Here is a 19554-nt window from a genome sequence, read left to right as displayed (position 1 = left end):
TTATTATTTATTTCCTTATATCATGATAAATGTTTATTATTCATGCTAGAATTGTATTAACTAGCAATAATAAGGAAACATGATACATGTGTGAATACATAGACAAACAGAGTGTCACTAGTATGCCTCTACTTGACTAGCTCGTTGATCAAAGATGGTTATGTTTCCTAACCATAGACATGAGTTGTCATTTGATAAACGGGATCACATTATTAGGAGAATGATGTGATTGACTTGACCCATTCCGTTAGCTTAGCACTTGATCGTTTAGTATGTTGCTATTGCTTTCTTCATGACTTATACATGTTCCTCTGACTATGAGATTATGCAACTCCCGAATACCGGAGGAACACTTTGTGTGCTACCAAACGTCACAACGTAACCGGGTGATCATATCGTAGCGGTGCTTAGGCGAAGCCCTGCGTCGGTAGCATCATCATGACCGTCATCACGCCGTCGTGCTGACGAAACTCTCCTGCGAAGCTTTGCTGGATCGGAGCTCGCGGGACGTCATCGAGTTGAACGTGTGCTGAACTCGGAGGTGCCGTGCGTTCGGTACTTGGATCGGTCGGATCGTGAAGACGTATGACTACATCAACCGCGTTGTGCTAACGCTTCCGCTTTCGGTCTACGAGGGTACGTGGACACACTCTCCCCTCTCGTTGCTATGCATCACCATGATCCTGCGTGTGCGTAGGAAATTTTTGAAATTACTACGTTCCCCAATAGGGGGCACCGCACACGGCTAAGAGAAGACTTGGTGTGCCTTTGGGGTGCCCCCCCTCCCACGTATATAAAGGAGGGGGCAAGAGGAGGCCGGCCCTAGAGGGGGCACGCCAAGGGGGGGAGTCCTACTTGGACTCCTGGTCCAAATAGGATTCGCCCCTCCCCCTTTCCTATTCCAACTAGGAGAAGGAGGGAAGGGGGAAGTGGGGAGAAGGAAGGAGGGGGGCGCCGCCCCCTCCTAGTCCAATTCGGACCAGCCCATGGGGGGGGGGTGCATGGCCACCCCTTGAGGCCCTTCTCTCCTTTCCCCAAAAGCCCATTAAGGCCCATTACTCTCCCGGGGGGTTCCGGTAACCTCCCGGTACTCCGGAAAATACCCGAAACACTTCGGAACCTTTCCAGTGTCCGAATATAACCTTCCAATATATCGATCTTTACCTCTCGACCATTTCGAGACTCCTCGTCATGTTCGTGATCTCATCCGGGACTCTGAACAAACTTAGGTCATCAAATCACATAACTCATAATACAAATCGTCATCGAACGTTAAGCGTGCGGACCCTACCAGTTCGAGAACTATGTAGAAACGACCGAACACATCTCCGGTCAATAACCAATAGCGGAACCTGGATGCTCATATTGGCTCCTACATATTCTACGAAGATCTTTATCGGTCAAACTGCAAAACAACATACGTTGTTCCCTTTGTCATCGGTATGTTACTTGCCCGAGATTCGATCGTCGGTATCATCATACATAGGTCAATCTCGTTACTGACAAGTCTCTTTACTCATTCCGTAATGCATCATCTCGTAACTAACTCATTAGTCACATTGCTTGCAAAGCTTATAGTGATGAGCATTACCGAGAGGGCCCAGAGATAGCTCTCCGATACATGGAGTGACAAATCCTAATCTCGATCTGTGCCAACTCAACAAACACCATCGGAGACACCTGTAGAGCATCTTTATAATCACCCAGTTATGTTGTGACGTTTGATAGCACACAAAGTGTTCCTCCGGCATTCGGGAGTTGCATAATCTCATAGTCAGAGGAACATGTATAAGTCATGATGAAAGCAATAGCAATAAAACTAAACGATCATTATGCTAAGCTAATGGATGGGTCTTGTCCATCACATCATTCTCTAATGATGTGATCTCATTCATCAAATGATAACACAAGTCTATGGTCAGGAAACTTAACCATCTTTGATTAACGAGCTAGTCAAGTAGAGGCATACTAGGGACACTCTGTTTGTCTATGTATTCACACATGTACTAAGTTTCCAGTTAATACAATTCTAGCATGAATAATAGATATTTATCATGATATATGGAAATATAAATAACAACTTTATTATTGCCTCTATGGCATATTTCCTTCAGTCTCCCACTTGCACTAGAGTCAATAATCTAGTTCACATCGTCATGTGATTTAACACCAATAGTTCACATCTTTATGTGATTAGTTCACATCTCCATGTGACTAATACCCAAAGGGTTTACTAGAGTCAATAATCTAGTTCACATCGCTATGTGATTAACACCCAAAGAGTGATCGTGTTTTTCTTGTGAGAGAAGTTTAGTCAACGGGTCTGCCACATTCAGTGTCGTATGTATTTTGCAAATTTTCTATGTCTACAATGCTCTGCATGGAGCTACTCTAGCTAATCGCTCCCACTTTCAATATGTATCCAGATTGAGACTTAGAGTCATCCGGATCAGTGTCAAAGCTTGCATCGACGTAACCCTTTACGACGAACCTTTTGTCACCTCCATAATCGAGAAACATATCCTTATTCTACTAAGGATAATTTTGACCGCTGTTTAGTGATCTACTCCTAGATCACTATTGTACTCCCTTGCCAAACTCAGGACAGGGTATACAATTGGTCTGGTACATAGCATGGCATACTTTATAGAACCTATGGCTGAGGCATAGGGAATGACTTTCATTCTCTCTCTATCTTCTGTCGTGGTCGAGCTTTGAGTCTTACTCAACTTCACACCTTGCAACACGGGCAAGAACTCCTTCTTTGACTGTTCCATTTTGAACTACTTCAAAAACTTGTCAAGGTATGTACTCATTGAAAAAACTTATCAAGCGTCTTGATCTATCTCTATAGATCTTGATGCTCAATATGTAAGCTGCTTCACTGAGGTCTTTCTTTGAAAAACTCCTTTCAAACACTCCTTTATGCTTTCCAGAAAATTCTACATCATTTCCGATCAACAATATGTCATCCACATATACTATCAGAAATGCTACAGAGCTCCCACTCACTTTCTTGTAAATACATGCTTCTCCAAAAGTCTGTATATAACCATATGCTTTGATCACACTATCAAAGCGTACATTCCAACTCCGAGATGCTTGCACCAGTCCATAAATGGATCACTGGAGCTTACACACTTTGTTAGCACCTTTTGGACTGATAAAAACTTCTGGTTGCATTATGTACCACTCTTCTTTAAGAAATCCATTAAGGAACACAGTTTTGACATCCATTTGCCAAATTTCATAAAATGCGGCAATTGCTAACATGATTCGGACAGACTTAAGCATTGATACGAGTGAGAAAATCTCATCGTATTCAACACCTTGAACTTGTCAAAAACCTTTTTTCGAAAATTCGAGCTTTGTAGATAGTAACACTACTATCAGCGTCCGTCTTCCTCTTGAAGATCCATTTATTCTCTATGGCTCGCCGATCATCGGGCAAGTCCACCAAAGTCCACACTTTGTTCTTATAGATGGATCCCATCTTAGATTTCATGGCCTGAAACCATTTTGCGGAATCTGGGCTCATCATTGCTTCCTCATAGTTAGTAGGTTCGTCATGGTCAAGTAACATGACCTCCAGAACAGGATTACCGTACCACTCTGGTGCGGAACGTGCTCTGGTTGACCTACGTGGTTCGGTAGTAACTTGATCCGAAGTTTCATGATCATTATCATTAGCTTCCTCACTAGTTGGTGCAGGCATCATGGGAACGGTTTTCTATGATGAGCTACTTTCCAATTCGAGAGAAGGTATAATTACCGCATCAAGTTCTACTTTCCTCCCACTCACTTCTTTCGAGAGAAACTCCTTCTCTAGAAAGGATCCATTCTTAGCAACAAACATCTTGCCTTCGGATCTGTGATAGAAGGTGTACCCAACAGTTTCTTTTGGGTATCCTATGAAGACGCACTTTTCCGATTTGGGTTCGAGCTTATCAGGCTGAAGCTTTTTCACTAAGCATCACAACCCCAAACTTTAAGAAACGACAGCTTAGGTTTCTTGCCAAACCACAGTTTATACGGTGTCGTCTCAACGGATTTAGACGGTGCCTAATTAACGTGAATGCAGCTGTCTCTAATGCATAACCCCAAAATGATAGTGGTAAATCGGTAAGAGACATCATAGATCGCAACATATCTAATAAAGTACGGTTACGATGTTCGGACACACCATTATGTTGTGGTGTTCCAGGTGGCATGAGTTTGTGAAACTATTCCACATTGTTTTAATTGAAGGCCAAACTCATAACTCAAATATTTGCCTCTGCAATCAGATCGTAGAAACTTTATTTTCTTGTTACGATGATTCTCCACTTCACTCTGAAATTCTTTGAACTTTTCAAATGTTTCAGACTTGTGTTTCATCAAGTAGATATACCCATATCTGCTCAAATCATCTGTGAAGGTCAAAAAATAATGATACCCGCCGCGAGCCTCAACACTCATCGGACCGCGTACATCGGTATGTATTATTTCCAATAAGTCAGTGGCTCGCTCCATTGTTCCGGGGAACGGAGTATTAGTCATCTTGCCCATGAGGCATGGTTGGCAAGCATCAAATGATTGATAATCAAGTGATTCCAAAAGTCCATCCGCATGGAGTTTCTTCATGCGCCTTACACCAATATGACCTAAACGGCAGTGCCACAAGTATGTTGCACTATCATTATCAACTTTGCTTCTTTTGGCATCAATATTATGAATATGTGTATCACTACGATCAAGATTCAATAAATCATTTATATTAAGTGTATGACCATAGAAGGTTTTATTCATGTAAATAGAACATCAATTATTCTTTGACTTAAATGAATAATCGTATTGCAATAAACATGATGCAATCATATTCATGCTCAATGCAAACACCAAATAGCATTTATTTTAGGTACAACACTAATCCGGAAGGTAAAGGGAGTGTGCGATGGTGATCTTATCAACCTTGGAATCACTTCCAACACACATCATCAGCTCGCCCTTAACTAGTCCATGTTTATTTTGCAACTCCTGTTTCAAGTTACTACTCTTAGCAACTGAACCAATATCAAATACCGAGGGGTTGCTATAAACGCTAGTAAAGTACACATCAATAACATCTATATCAAATATAATTTTATTCACTTTGCCATCCTTCTTATCCGCCAAGTTTTGGGGTAGTTCCGCTTCCAGTGACCATTCCCTTTGCAGTAGAAGCACTCAGTTCCAGGGTTAGGTCTAGCTTTGGGCTTTTTCACGGGAGTGGCAACTTGCTTGCCATTCTTCTTGAAGTTCCCTTTCTTTTCCTTGCCCTTTTACTTGAAACTAGTGGTCTTGTCAACCATTAACACTTGATGCTTTTTCTTGATTTCTACCTTCGCCGATTTCAGCATCGCGAAGAGCTTGGGAATTTTTTCTGTTATCCCTTGCATATTATAGTTCATCACGAAGTTCTATTAACTTGATGATAGTGACTAGAGAATTCTGTCAATCACTATCTTATCTGGAAGATTAACTCCCACTTGATTCAAGTGATTGTAGTACTCAGATATTCTGAGCACATGCTCACTAGCTGAGCTATTCTCCTCCATCTTGTAGGCAAAGTACTTTGTCAGAGGTTTCATACCTATTAACACGGGCATGAGTCTGAAATACCAATTTCAACTCTTGGAACATCTCATATGCTCCATGTCGTTCAAAACATTTTGTAAGTCCCGGTTCTAAGCTGTAAAGCATGGTGCACTAAACTATCAAGTAGTCATCATACCGAGCTTGTCAAATGTTCATAACGTCTGCATCTGCTCCTGCAATAGGTCTGTCACCTAGCGGTGCATCAAGGACATAATTCTTCTGGGCAGCAATGAGGATAATCCTCAGATCACGGACCAAGTCTGCATCATTGCTACTATCATCTTTCAACTTATTTTTCTCTAGGAACATATCAAAAAAAACGGGGAGCTACATCGCGAGCTATTGATCTACAGCATAGTTATGAAAATACTATCAGGACTAAGTTCATGATAAATTAAAGTTCAATTAATCATATTACTTAAGAACTCCCACTTAGATAGACATCCCTCTAGTCATCTAAATGATCACGTTATCCATATCAACTAAACCATGTCCGATCATCACGTGAGATGGAGTAGTTTTCAATGGTGAACATCACTATGTTGATCATATCTACTATATGATTCACGTTCGACCTTTCGGTCTCAGTGTTCCGATGCCGTATCTACATATGCTAGGCTCGTCAAGTTTAACCCGAGTATTCTGCGTGTGCTAAACTGGCTTGCACCCGTTGTATGTGAACGTAGAGCTTATCACACCCGATCATCACATGGTGTCTCGGCACGACAAACTATCGCAATGGTGCATACTCAGGGAGAACACTTATACCTTGAAATTTAGTGAGGGATCATCTTATAATGCTACCGCCGTACTAAGCAAAATAAGATGCATAAAAGATAAACATCACATGCAATCAAAATATGTGACATGATATGGCCATCATCATCTTGTGCCTTTGATCTCCATCTCTAAATTACCGTCATGATCTCCATCATCACCGGCATGACACCATGATCTCCATCATCTTGATCTCTATCAACATGTCGTCAGATGGTCGTCTCGCCAACTATTGCTATCGCATAGCGATAAAGTAAAGCAATTATATGGCGCTTGCATCTTATGCAATAAAGACAAAACCATAAGGCTCCTGCCAGTTGCCGATAACTTTAACAAAACATTATCATCTCATACAACAATTTATATCTCATCACGTCTTGACCATATCACATCACAACATGCCCTGCAAAAACAAGTGAGACATCCTCTACTTTGTTGTTGCAAGTTTTACGTGGCTGCTATGGGCTTCTAGCAAGAACCGTTCTTACCTATGCATCAAAACCACAACGATTTTTCGTCAAGTGTGCTGTTTTAACCTTCAACAAGGACCGGGCGTAGTCAAACTCGATTCAACTAAAGTTGGAGAAACAGACACCCGCCAGCCACCTGTGTGCGAAGCACGTCGGTAGAACCAGTCTCATGAACGCGGTCATGTAATGTCGGTCCAGGCCGCTTCATCCAACAATACCGCCGAATAAAAGTAAGACGTTGCTGGTAAGCAGTATGACTATTATTGCCCACAACTCTTTGTGTTCTACTCATGCATATAACATCTACGCATAGACCTGGCTCGGATGCCACTGTTGGGGAACGTAGTATTTCAAAAAATTTACCTACGATCACGCAAGATCTATCTAGGAGAAGCATAGCAACGAGCGGGGAGAGTGTGTCCACGTACCCTCGTAGACCGAAAGCGGAAGCGTTTAGTAATGCGGTTGATGTAGTCGAACGTCTTTGCGATCCAACCGATCCAAGCAGTGAACGTACGGCACCTCCGCGTTCAGCACACGGTCAACTCGATGACGTCCCTCGAGCTCTTGATCCAGTTGAGGACAAGGGAGAGTTCTGTCAGCACGACGGCGTGGTGACGGTGATGATGAAGTTACCCGTGCAAGGCTTCGCCTAAGCACTACGACGATATGACCGAGGTGTGTAACTGTGGAGGGGGCACCGCACACGACTAAGAGAAGACTTGGTGTGCCTTTGGGGTGCCCCCTCCCACGTATATAAAGGAGGAAGGAAGAGAATGCCGACCCTAGAGGGGCCGCGCCAAGGGGGGGGAGTCCTACTTGGACTCCCGGTCCAAGTAGCATTCGCCCTCCTTCCTATTCCAACTAGGAGAAGGAGGGAAGGGGGAAGAGGGGAGAAGGGAGGAGGGGGCGCCGCCCCCTCCTAGTCCAATTCGGACCAGCCCATGGGGGGGGGCACACGGCCACCCCTTGAGGCCCTTCTCTCCTTTCCCCTAAAGCCCATTAAGGCCCATTACTCTTCTGGGGGGTTCCGGTAACCTCCCGGTACACCGGAAAATACCCGAAACACTTCAGAACCATTCCATTGTCCGAATATAACCTTCCAATGTATCGATCTTTACCTCTCGACCATTTCAAGACTCCTCGTCATGTCCGTGATCTCATCCGGGACTCCGAACAAACTTCAGTCATCAAATCACATAGCTCATAATACAAATCGTCATCGAACGTCAAGCGTACGGACCCTATGGGTTCGAGAACTATGTAGACATGACCGAACACATCTCCGGTCAATAACCAATAGCGGAACCTGGATGCTTGCTACGTCTTGAGCTTGCGTTGGTTTTCCTTGAAGAGGAAAGGGTGATGCAGCACAGTAGCGTAAGTATTTCCTCAGTTTTTGAGAACCAAGGTATCAATCCAGTAGGGGGCTCGTCAAAAGTCCCACGCACCTACACAAACAAACAAAGAACTCGCAACCAACGCAATAAAGGGGTTGTCAACCCCTTCACGGCACTTGCGAAAGTGAGATCTGATAGAGATAATATGATAAGATAAATATATTTTTGTTATTTTATAATATAGATTGGAAAAGTAAAGATGCGAATAAAAGTACATAGCAAACTTATATGATAAAAGATAGACCCGGGGACCATAGGTTTCACTAGTGGCTTCTCTCAAGATAGCATAAGTACTACGGTGGGTGAACAAATTACTGTCGAGCAATTGATAGAAAAGTGAATAATTATGAGATTATCTAGGCATGATCATGTATATAGGCATCACATCCGTGACAAGTAGATCGAAACGATTTTGCATCTACTACTATTACTCCACACATCGACCGCTATCCAGCATGCATCTAGAGTATTAAGTTCACAAAGAACAGAGTAACGCGTTAAGAAAGATGACATGATGTAGAGGGATAAACTCATGCAATATGATATAAACCCCATCTTTTTATCCTCGATGGCAACAATACAATACATGCCTTGCTGCCCCTGCTGTCACTAGGAAAGGACACCGCAAGATTGAACCCAAAGCTAAGCACTTCTCCCATTGCAAGGAAGATCAATCTAGTAGGCCAAACCAAACTGATAATTCGAAGAGACTTGCAAAGATAACTTAATCAAACATAAAAGAATTCAGAGGAGATTCAAATATTTCTCATAGATAAACTTGATCATAAACCCGCAATTCATCGGATCTCGACAAACACACTGCAAAAAGAGTTACATCGAATAGATCTCCAAGAAGATCGAGGAGAACTTTGTATTGAGATTCAAAGAGAGAGAAGAAGCCATCTAGCTAATAACTATGGACCCGAAGGTCTGTGGTAAACTACTCACAACTCATTGGAAGGGCTATGGTTTTGATGTAGAAGCCCTCCGTCGTTGATTCCCCCTCCGGCGGAGCGCCGGCGAAGGCTCCAAGATGGGGTCTCGCGGATACAGAAGGTTACGGTGGTGGAAATAGTTTTTCATGGTCGCCTCTGATGTTTTCGGGGTACGTGGGTATATATAGGAGGAAGAAGTAGGTCGGTGGACGCCCGAGGGCCCCACGAGACAGGGGGCGCGCCCATTAGGGGAGGGCGCGCCCTCCACCCTCGTGGCCTCCTCGATTGCTTCTTGACGTGCACTCCAAGTCCTCTGGATCACGTTCGTTCCAAAAATCACGCTCCCAAAGGTTTCATTCCGTTTGGACTCCGTTTGATATTCCTTATCTTCGAAACACTGAAATAGGCAAAAAAAACAGCAATACGGGCTGGGCCTCCGGTGTCAGTGTGAAACGACACCTATGGAATCAACGAGGATCCCTACTACGGTTGCGGGGCGCTGGAAGTGGTGAGGAGAGCAGGATCAACAGTCAGTGCAAACACGCAGGTCGTTTACCCAGGTTCGGGCCGCAGAGATGCGTAATACCCTAGTCCTGCTTTGGTGGTTGTATATCTGTGTTCTTGAGGAGCTCGAACTAGCTACAGGGAGCGTAACTTGTTCATGGATCCGAATCCTTCGCCTGGATGCCCTGGGTCTCCTTTTATAGGCCAAGGGATCGCCACAGTGGCACCAGGAGGTGGCATCGAGGTACTGTGGCTAAGCTTATCGCTAGCCATTATGGGACAAAGTGCATTTAATGCGTTGCTTAGGTGTCCCCTTGCTTTATTGGGGACGGGAGCAAGGCCTGTCCCGTCTGTCGCTGCTCCTCCTTGCTTCGACACGCGCCTCGGCCAGCGATGCATGCGGCGCCATGTAGGCAGGCAAGCAGCTGAGGTGGTGCGGTGGTGGAGCCTTCAAGAAGATCTGCATGCCACCACGTAAGCACGTGATGAGTTGGCGAAGGAGCCCTTCGTTGACACGCAGGTGCTTGCCCGGCTGGTGGGCTGGCAGCTGCATGGGATTGGCGGTGGAAAGCTTGGTGGGTGCGGACCTGGCTGTGGCCTCACGGATGTTCCCGGCAAGGGCCTCGTCGGGGCCCCGGCAAGGGTCTTGCCGTGGCGTACGGTCATCCCCGGCAAGGATCTTGCCGGGGGCCTTGTGGATTCCCTCGGCAAGGATCTTGCCGAGGCTCGTTGTACCTTACTCTTCTGATCAAGAGTGTTGTTCCTTGTCTTCACAAAGATCGGCATTCCACCATGGAGGAGCCTCCCGATCCCTGGCCCCACATAGTTGGTGGTGTCGGAAGCCGTAGGCTCAAGGGTGGCTCACTCCATTGGTGTTGGGGCGAGCTGCCCCGGCAAGAGTCTTGCCGGGGCCGCAGAGGCCGCCCCGGCAAGGATCTTGCCGGGGGAACCTGCTTCGTCCCTCTGCTCTCTGTGGTCTTGGTCTTGGCATTGCCTTTCTTTGTCTTGTTTCTGGGCCTACCTCGGTTCACCTCCCTTGCCTTGCCAAGTGTGGCCGCGGGGCGTGGCTTCGGCTGCCCGTGCACAAGTAAAGGGGTCAAAAGGAGAGCCCCTACTTTTGTACACCGACAGGAGCCCCCGGTCCTGGGCCACACATAAGCGCAACATGTTGTTGGGCCAGGCCCAAAAACGGTGCGCGGGCAGGCGGGGCGGTTTTTACCGCGGTAATTTCCCATCCGCTGCACTTCCCCACGATCCGCGCGCGACGTGGGGGTCGTGCGTGACGTGGGGGTCGTGCGTAGGGCAGTTCCCGCACGCATGCGTCACGTCACAGTAAATGGAAAAAACAGGCGGCCCACGCCCTCCCCGCGAAGAGGGAGGGGCGCAAAGGTGCGGCCTGTTTACTGAGTGGGGCCTGGTCGCGGTCTTCAAGGCATCCATACCCCATGAACATGGGGTCGGGAAGGGTCGCTTCACCCGTCCCCTTGATTCCGCACATTCGCCACGCGTCCTCCATGCGCTTGAGGTGTCAGGCGGTGGAGGTGGGAAACCGGGCCGTTGCTGGTTGGAGCAGCGGGTCGGTCCTGATTCCCTGCACTCTTGGTGGCTTGGATTGGCCGAGCGGGGCGGCCGAGCCCCGATCCCGCCCCTTTATAAGGAGAGGGAGGGGGATGGCATTCCACACTCTTTCGTGTTTGCCTTTCCCTGCTTCTGCTTCTTCATCTCACCCGCCATGGAGAAGGGGAACCCCGGTCCTTCGACGGTGGCGGCGAGGGTCGCCGCTCGACAGCGCGTCCCTCCTTCCCAAGAGCCCGTGGTGGCTGAGCCAACCGCGAGGGGGACAGGAAGGGGGCGAGGCCGTGGTCGTCATGGTGCTCGGGGAAGAGGAGGACGGGGCGGCGCACCGGCCTCGCCTCCGCCAGCGGCCCCTCCTCTGGTGGAGGGCCATATCGGGGACAATCCCCGCGAGTTCTTCGCCAGGCTGCGCCAGCTGCCGTGCCGTCGTCTTCGCCTCCCGACCCCGTTTGCGCGAGAAATGGAGGTGAACCCGCCGCAGGTGCTGCGGCTACGTATGAGGGGCTGCGGGAACAGCGGTACGTCGGCCGACGTCGAGTTCCCCGCCCCTCACGTCATGTACCTTCGCCGAGGTGGAAGACCTTTGCTCGCATCCACAGTCCGACGGAGGGGCTCACTCTCCATTTCAAGTTAATGGAGGGTGCCCTCCTCTCTGTCAAAGCCTTCGGGCACTTCGGGACTCGCGTAAGGTGCTGTGTGGAGAGCTCCTCCGATGGCGAAGACTCCTCCTCGAGCGAGAGTGACAAGGAGAGCAGCGGCAGCGATGACGAGGGTAGCGGGGGGCAGGATGACGGGTCCAACTAGGCGTCGGGCGCGTCGCGCCTGGGCGGGTGCGGCAGCATCAGCATCTACACCTGGCCGCTCCTCTGGCGGAGTTTGCCGGGGGAGGGGCCAGCTCCTTGAACTTCTCCGGGCCGTCTCCTTGGGCGGCTGGCATTGGGAGGCTGCGGAAGAGGAAGAGGGCAGGCGGCAAGGCCGTCAAGTCGGAGTATGCGGGCACCGACGCCTTCGTCGCGTATTGCCGGTCCTGCCGCCTCGTCTTCGAGCTCTTCCTCCGGCGCCGTCATCACCGGCCAGCCTTCGGACGGCCACCGAGATGTTCCCTTGGTGCTTTCTGGCGCCCGTAGCTCACATAGGCGCTCCTTTTGCCCCTCTTCGCTTCCTTGAACTATCTCCTGAGGAGAGGGACAAGAAAGGGATTAAGGGCACCTTGTCTTTTTTCAACTTGTAAGCCTGTGGGCATTAGTAGAATTTAAAGCTTGTAATCCCCCTTGCTCATGTTTTTCATTCCGTATGAACTGTACCTGTATGGGATGTTTTTAATGAAAAAGGATGTTTGTCGGGTTTTTCATTTGCGGGTAAAACCCACGACAAGGAGCGAATCCTTGTTACTATTTAAGATAAACGTTTTTCGCCCGGCAACAGGCCTTGCCGTCCCTCCACTTCGCTCGACCGTTCTCACGCTCTTGGTGGAGGCAGGGATGAAGCTGGCTTAGGCTCCTCGTTCCATTCTCTGGCTGCCGTAGCTACCAAATCCGAACCCAGGAGATTAACCTTGGGTATAGGAAAAAGGGAGCATGGTAGCCTAGAAATAAAACGAGGCTTCATATATCCCAGTTCCATACCGAAATGCATGATAGAGGATAAAATACTTATCTGGATCTGCAGCCCCCGGCAACCTTTGGCTTGCCGTGGTTGGATCCTTGCACTTGCAGCCCCCGGCAACTTCGGTTTGCCGGGGCTAGGACGCCGGTCCGTCCTCCTCCTTCCAAGTAGCTCGGCAGAAGTGCTCATGTGCCCTGCGAACCAAAGAGGACAGGAAAGAACAAAGAGACGCGCACTCGACCTCTAAGCTAGGGGTTAGCCGCTGCTAAGCACTATCAACCCTAACCGAGGAAGAGACTCGACCTAGCATGCATGCTATAACTTAGGGCGCTAGCGCTTCATTTATTTATGCTCAGGGTCTGCACCTGGCTTTGTACAAAGGGTTACATGCCTTGCCGGCAAGGCTTGTACAAAAGTGGGGCTTGCCGGGAGGCCCGGCAAGCCGCGCCTTACGGGTAAAACTTGCGAAGATGCTCAATGTTCCAGGAGTTGCTCACTGGAATGGCATCTTCGGTCTCCAGGCGGACTGCGCCAGGCCTGGTGACTCGTGTTACCCGATAAGGGCCCTCCCACTTCGGCGTCAACTTGTTGGAATTCTTGGCCGACTGAACGTGCCGAAGAACAAGGTCGCCTTCCTCAAAGCTCCGGGCATGAACCTTGCGGCTATGGTAGCGGCGCAAGGCTTGCTGGTAGCGTGCTGCTCTCACAGCCGCCCGGAGATGATCTTCCTTAAGGAACGTTGCGTCATCTTGCCGCAATCGCTCTTGCTCAAGCTCATCATAAGCGAGCACTCGAGGTGACCCGTATATGAGTTCCATGGGGAGAACTGCTTCTGCCCTGTAGACCAGGGCAAATGGTGTTTGGCCGGTGGCTCAATTTGGCGTCGTCCTGATCGACCAAAGAACCGCCGGCAACTCATCAATCCAGCGCCTCCCACTCTTGCACAGCCTGTCAAAAGTCTTCGTCCTTAAGCCTCGCAGAACTTCAGCATTTGCTCTCTCCGCTTGGCCGTTGCTCCGTGGATGTGCCACGGAAGCAAAACAGACCTTGCTGCCGAGATCCTCAATGTACTGCATGAAGGCGTGGCTTGTGAACTGTGTGCCGTTGTCGGTGATAATCCTGTTGGGTACACCAAACGACAAACTAGTCCTTTGAAGAACTTGATAGCCGACTGTGCTGTCACCTTCCTCACTGCTTCCACTTCTGGCCACTTTGTGAACTTGTCGATTGCAACGTACAAGTACTCAAAGCCTCCGACGGCACGAGGGAAAGGGCCCAATATGTCGAGCCCCCAGACCGAGAAGGGCCAAGAGAGGGGGATGGTTTGAAGGGCTTGCGCTGGTTGATGAAGCTTCTTTGAATGGAACTGGCACGCTTCACACTTGGTTACTAGTGCCGTCGCATCCTGGAGGGCAGTGGGACAGAAGAAACCTTGCCGGAAAGCCTTGCCGGCAAGGGCCCTCGACCCTATGTGGGAGCCACATATACCTCCATGTATCTCTACCAGCAGCTCTAGTCCTTCCTCCCGAGAGATGCACTTCAATTTCACCCCATTCGGCCTTCTTCTATACAAGACGTCGTCAACGAATTGGTACAGAGCAGACCGGCGAGCTACTCTTTCTGCTTCTTCCTGCTCCTCAGGAAGCTCTCCTGTCTGGAGGAATTGGACGGTGCACTGCACCCATGCCAGAGCCTGTGGCTTGACGGCAAGGACTAAAGGCGTCTCTTCTGCCACGGGAGCGACTGTCTCTACGGCCATGGCCTGGGGCCCTGCCAGAGTCGGTCGCCCCGTGGCAGGATCGGCATCCACGACAACATCTTTGCCAGCGGCTCCAGGGAGCTTGGTGGGGAAGTACTTGCCGGGGCCTAGCTTCCTTCGCTTGTTCAGCCAAGTTGATGGTTCGACGGATGGTTGAGTTAACTGAAGCACAAAAGTACCTGGTTCCACAGGTAGCTTGAGGGCAGCACGCTTTGACAGGTATTCGGCAATGTCGTTCTCCGCCCTGGGGACATGCTCTGCTTGGATACCGTCAAAGCGCTCCTCCAGTTTCCTCACTTCATCCACGTAAGCCTCCATCAACGGACTTTGGTAATCTTTGTTGATCTGCCTGACGACGAGTTGCAAATCGCCCCTGACGATGAGCTTTCTGACCCCGAGGTCTACCGCGATCCTGAGACCGGCAAGCAAACCCTCGTATTCGGCGGTGTTGTTAGTTGACATCTCCCGGGGAAAGCGCATTTGGATGACATACTTGAGGTGCTCTCCGGTGGGCGCAACAAGCAGTACGCCGGCACCGGCGCCTTGCAGCAAAAAGGCCCTGTCAAAGTACATGATCCAGCTGCGGCTCGTTTCCTTGCCGGGGAGAGTGGTCTCTTGTACCTCTTCATCGGGCGTCGAGGTCCATTCTGCAACAAACTCCGCTAAGACTCTGCTCTGAATTGTCGAGGTGCTTTCGAACTTCAAACTGAAACTCGACAGCTCCAGGGCCCATTCCACGATCCTCCCCGTCGCGTCTGGGTTATGCAGTATCCGTTGCAACGGGAGGCGGATGACCACGGTGATCTCGTGCGCTTGGAAGTAATGGCGAAGCTTCCTCGAGGCCATAAGGAGGCCAAAGAGCAGCTTCTGCACACCTGAGTACCTCGACCTAGCCCCCTGCAAGAGGGAGCTGACGAAGTAGACTGGGTGCTGCACCATTTTCTTCTTCTACGCCACTTCACCTAGTCGCGCGGGCCCTGTCGTTCTGGCGTCAGCTTCTGCCGGGGACTCAGCTTTGCCGGGACCGAGCCCTGCCGGGGAGGGTTCCGGTTTGCCATCCATTGACTCTGTCGCTGCCGCCGCCTCTTTGTCGATCTCTCTCTGCGCCACTAGTGCGACGCTAACCACTTGATTCGTTGCCGCTAGGTATAACAGCAACGGTTCTTGTGGTTTAGGCGCAACCAACACTGGGGTAGAGGAGAGGTATTTCTTCAAGTCTTGCAGCGCTGCCTCGGCCTCTGGGGTCCACTCCATTGGGCCCGTCTTCTTCAAGATCTTGAAAAAGGGAAGGGCACGTTCTGCGGACTTGGAGATGAATCAGCTCATGGCGGCAACACAGCCCGTGAGCCGACGCACGTCCTTGATCCGTTTGGGTGCCTCAATTTGCTCGATGGCCTTGATCTTATCCGGGTTTGCCTCAATTCCACGCTGCGACACAAAGAACCCGAGAAGCTTGCCGGACGGGACGCCAAAGACACACTTCTCAGGGTTCAGCTTGAGGTTAATCTTGCGCAGGTTTACAAATGTCTCCTTCAGGTCTTGCACAAGTGTTGCTTTGTCCTTGGTTTTGACCACTATGTCATCCATATAAGCTTCCATATTTCTATGTAGCTGGGGCTCAAAACCAATTTGGACTGCTCTTGCAAAGGTCGAGCCAACACTCTTCAACCCGAAAGGCATCCTTAAAAAGCAATACGTACCACATGGGGTGATGAATGCTGTCTTCTCCTCGTCTTCTTTTGTCATGAAGATTTGGTGGTACCCTGAGTAGGCGTCGAGGAACGACAGCAGATCACACCCGGCCGTGGAGTCGACAATCTGGTCGATGCGGGGCAACGGGAAGGGGTCCTTGGGACAAGCCTTATTAATATCTGTGTAATCAATACACAACCTCCACTTCCCATTTGCCTTACGCACCACTACCGGATTGGCCAACCACGTCGGATGGAGCACTCCTCTCACCAGTCCTGCTGCTTCTAACTTTCTGATTTCCTCTGTGATGAATTCCTGCCTCTCCAGAGCTTGCTTCCTGACCTTTTGCTTGACGGGCCGTGCATGAGGACAGACAGCAAGATGGTGCTCAATCACCTCCCTGGGAACGCCGGGGATGTCGGAGGCTTGCCACGCAAACACATCGACATTCGCCCGCGGGAAGGTGACGAGCTCGCTTTCCTATTTGCTGTCGAGGGTGGAGCTTATGGTAAAAGCTCCCCCCGTGCCGTCCTCCTTGACGGACACCTTCTTGGTCTCTGGTGGCGTAGCTCTGGATTTCTTGCTCTTGCCGCGGAGCTCTCTGGCACGTCCTCGACGGTAGCACAACATTCCGAAGAGGTGTGCTCGCCGGAGTGGGCGCGAGAGGTCTTGCCGGTCTTCTTCTTCCCTCCCGGGGCTTCAGCGGCAGGAGCAAGTGCCTTGGCGGTAGCTGCTGCGACTGCTTCCCGGTAGAGTAGGTCAGCGCAGATCAGCGCGTCTTTCTTGTCGGAGGGGACGGTGATGATGTTCATCGGCCCGGGCATCTTCAGCGTGTTGTAGGCGTAGTGAGAAGCCGCCATAAACTTGGAAAGTGCCGGGCGACCGAGAATCCCGTTGTAGGGCAAGGGGATCTCGGCTACATCAAAAAAAATCCTCTCCGTCCTATAGTTCAGCTCACTTCCAAACGTCACAGGCAATGTGACCTTTCCCTTCGGCTGGCTCCTTCCCGGGTTGACCCCTTGAAACGTGCCCGTTTCTTCGAGGTCTCCATCAGAAATTTGCAGCCTTTTGATCATGACGGGTGAGATCAAATTCAGACCGGCCCTGCCATCAACTAGCATCTTGTTCACCTTGAGGTTGCGTATCGTTGGTGAGACCAACAACGGCAAACACCCGACCGCAGTTGTGCGATCAGGGTGGTCCTCGGCGTCAAAATTGAGGGGCGTGCTGGACCATTTCAGGGGCTTCTGGGCGTCGAACGAGGGCTCCACCGCTGTAATCTCACGTGCCCACTGTTTGAGCTGGCGGTGAGAAGTATGCAGCAAGGCGCCACTGTCGACGCACATGGCCTCTGTAGCCTTCTGGAACTCTTGCTCACCGGACTCGTCATCTTCGTCGTGATCATCATCTTCTTGCTTCTTGTCGCGGCCCCGAGCGGGCCTCTCTTGTTGGCTATCCTTGCTGCGGCGACCTCCTTGGCCGCCACGCTTCTTGTCGGACCCTCCGGCACCATCCTGACCCTTCTCCTTGTCCCTCCTTTCATACTCAGCCTTCTGCTTCTCGGCAAGCAGCTCGACTTGTCGGCAGTTCTGGAGGTCGTGGCCTTTGGTGCGGTGGATCTTGCAATACTGCTTGTCGGAGCCCCCTGGCTTATCGGCAGCCGCCAAGGCCCAGCAGGCGGTGCACCCGGCAATCTCCTTGCCGGGGTCGTCTGCCTTGGCCTTCTTGGTGGCGCCGGTGTCGCCGGATTACTCGACGGCAAGCACGATCTTGCCCTTGCGTTTCTTGTTGCGACACCGGCCCTTCTTCGTCGGGGCGGCGGTGTCTCCGTCAGTAGATTCGGTTTCCACGCCAGCGTCCTCGCCGGGCTACTTCCTTCCCTCCTCAGCCCGGGCACACCTGTCAGCCAGAACATAAAGTTCGGCCACACCCCTAACCTTGTTCATCGCCAGTTCTTCGCGCATCTTGCGATTGCGCACGTTCTGGTGGAACACACTAATCACAGTGGCGGGGTGAACGTTGGGGATGTTGTACTGGACCCGGCTGAACCTCTGGATGTACTTGCGCAGGGTTTCTCCATCCTTCTGAGGAATGATTTGCAAATCACTGGCCTGGCCGTGAGCTTGGTGGCCTCCAGTGAAGGCGCCCACGAACTCATGACACAGGTCCGACCAAGAAGAAATGGAGTCCACCGGCAAGTGCATCAACCAAGACATGACGTTGGGCTGCAGCGCCAACGGGAAGTAGTTGGCGAGCACCTTGTCGTCGCGAGCTCCGGCAGCCTGCATCGCAATGGTGTAGATGCTGAGGAACTCCAACGGATGGGTCTTGCCGTTGTACTTCTCACCGATGTCGGGTTTGAACGTGCAGTGGGACGGCCATTGGAAGCGCCGCAGCTCATGGGTGAAGGCCGGGCAACCTACCTCGTAAGGCAGGCCGCCGGAGCTCCCCGGAACCGGGTGTTCCACAGCGGGCCCGGCCCGCTTGTCCGATTGGTGGCGTGTATCGCGCCGGCGCTCGATGGTGGTTCGAGCGTCTTCGTGAGCTCGCTCTCGAAGAACTTGGCGCTGGTCATGGCGGGTCCGCGGGTCGGACGACGCTATGGAGATATCATCACAAGCATCGTCATGACGGGCTGACGCTCACGGCGGTTGGCGTGGAGGAGGAGAGTGTACTGTGGCCGCAGCACCCCTGATCCCTCCTCCACCGGCGTGTGGTGGCTCGACGGAGCGCCGACCTGAGGGCCCCGTTGGTCGCGGACCGTCTTTGTTGGCGATGGCAACGAGGCTCCGGATGGTGGCTCTCCACTCATCAAGCTTCTCCGCAACAGCAGGGAAATCAAGGAGCAGTTGCGCGCGCGCCAAAGCTTCTGCTGGTGTGGGTGGTGGCGAAAGCTGCGTGGACGGTGGGGCACTCTGACTTCTAACCACGTTAGAAGGAGCTCTGCCACGGCCCAGCGGCTGCGTGCCACTTTCGCCAGCGCTTCGGCGGGTACGTAGGCCCCCTTCGTCTCGTGGATGAAGCACAGGGCTCTTCCCTCGATGGCGTCCAGGGTCATCAGCATGGCGATGCTGCTCGTCGCGCGCACCATGGGAAGAGCGCGCTGTGGGCGCCGGGACAGGCGTCTTGGAGGTCGTTGCGCCGCCTGTGGGTGGCACAGCAACATTTTTGGAGGGCCCCGCGCCGCCTGCATGGGGCCCGGCCCCGCCTTGGGGTCTAGC

This window comes from Triticum aestivum, chromosome 6D, assembly GCF_018294505.1.
Source record: "Triticum aestivum cultivar Chinese Spring chromosome 6D, IWGSC CS RefSeq v2.1, whole genome shotgun sequence".
Taxonomy (NCBI): domain Eukaryota; kingdom Viridiplantae; phylum Streptophyta; class Magnoliopsida; order Poales; family Poaceae; genus Triticum; species Triticum aestivum.
Note: the sequence above shows the minus strand (reverse complement) of the source record.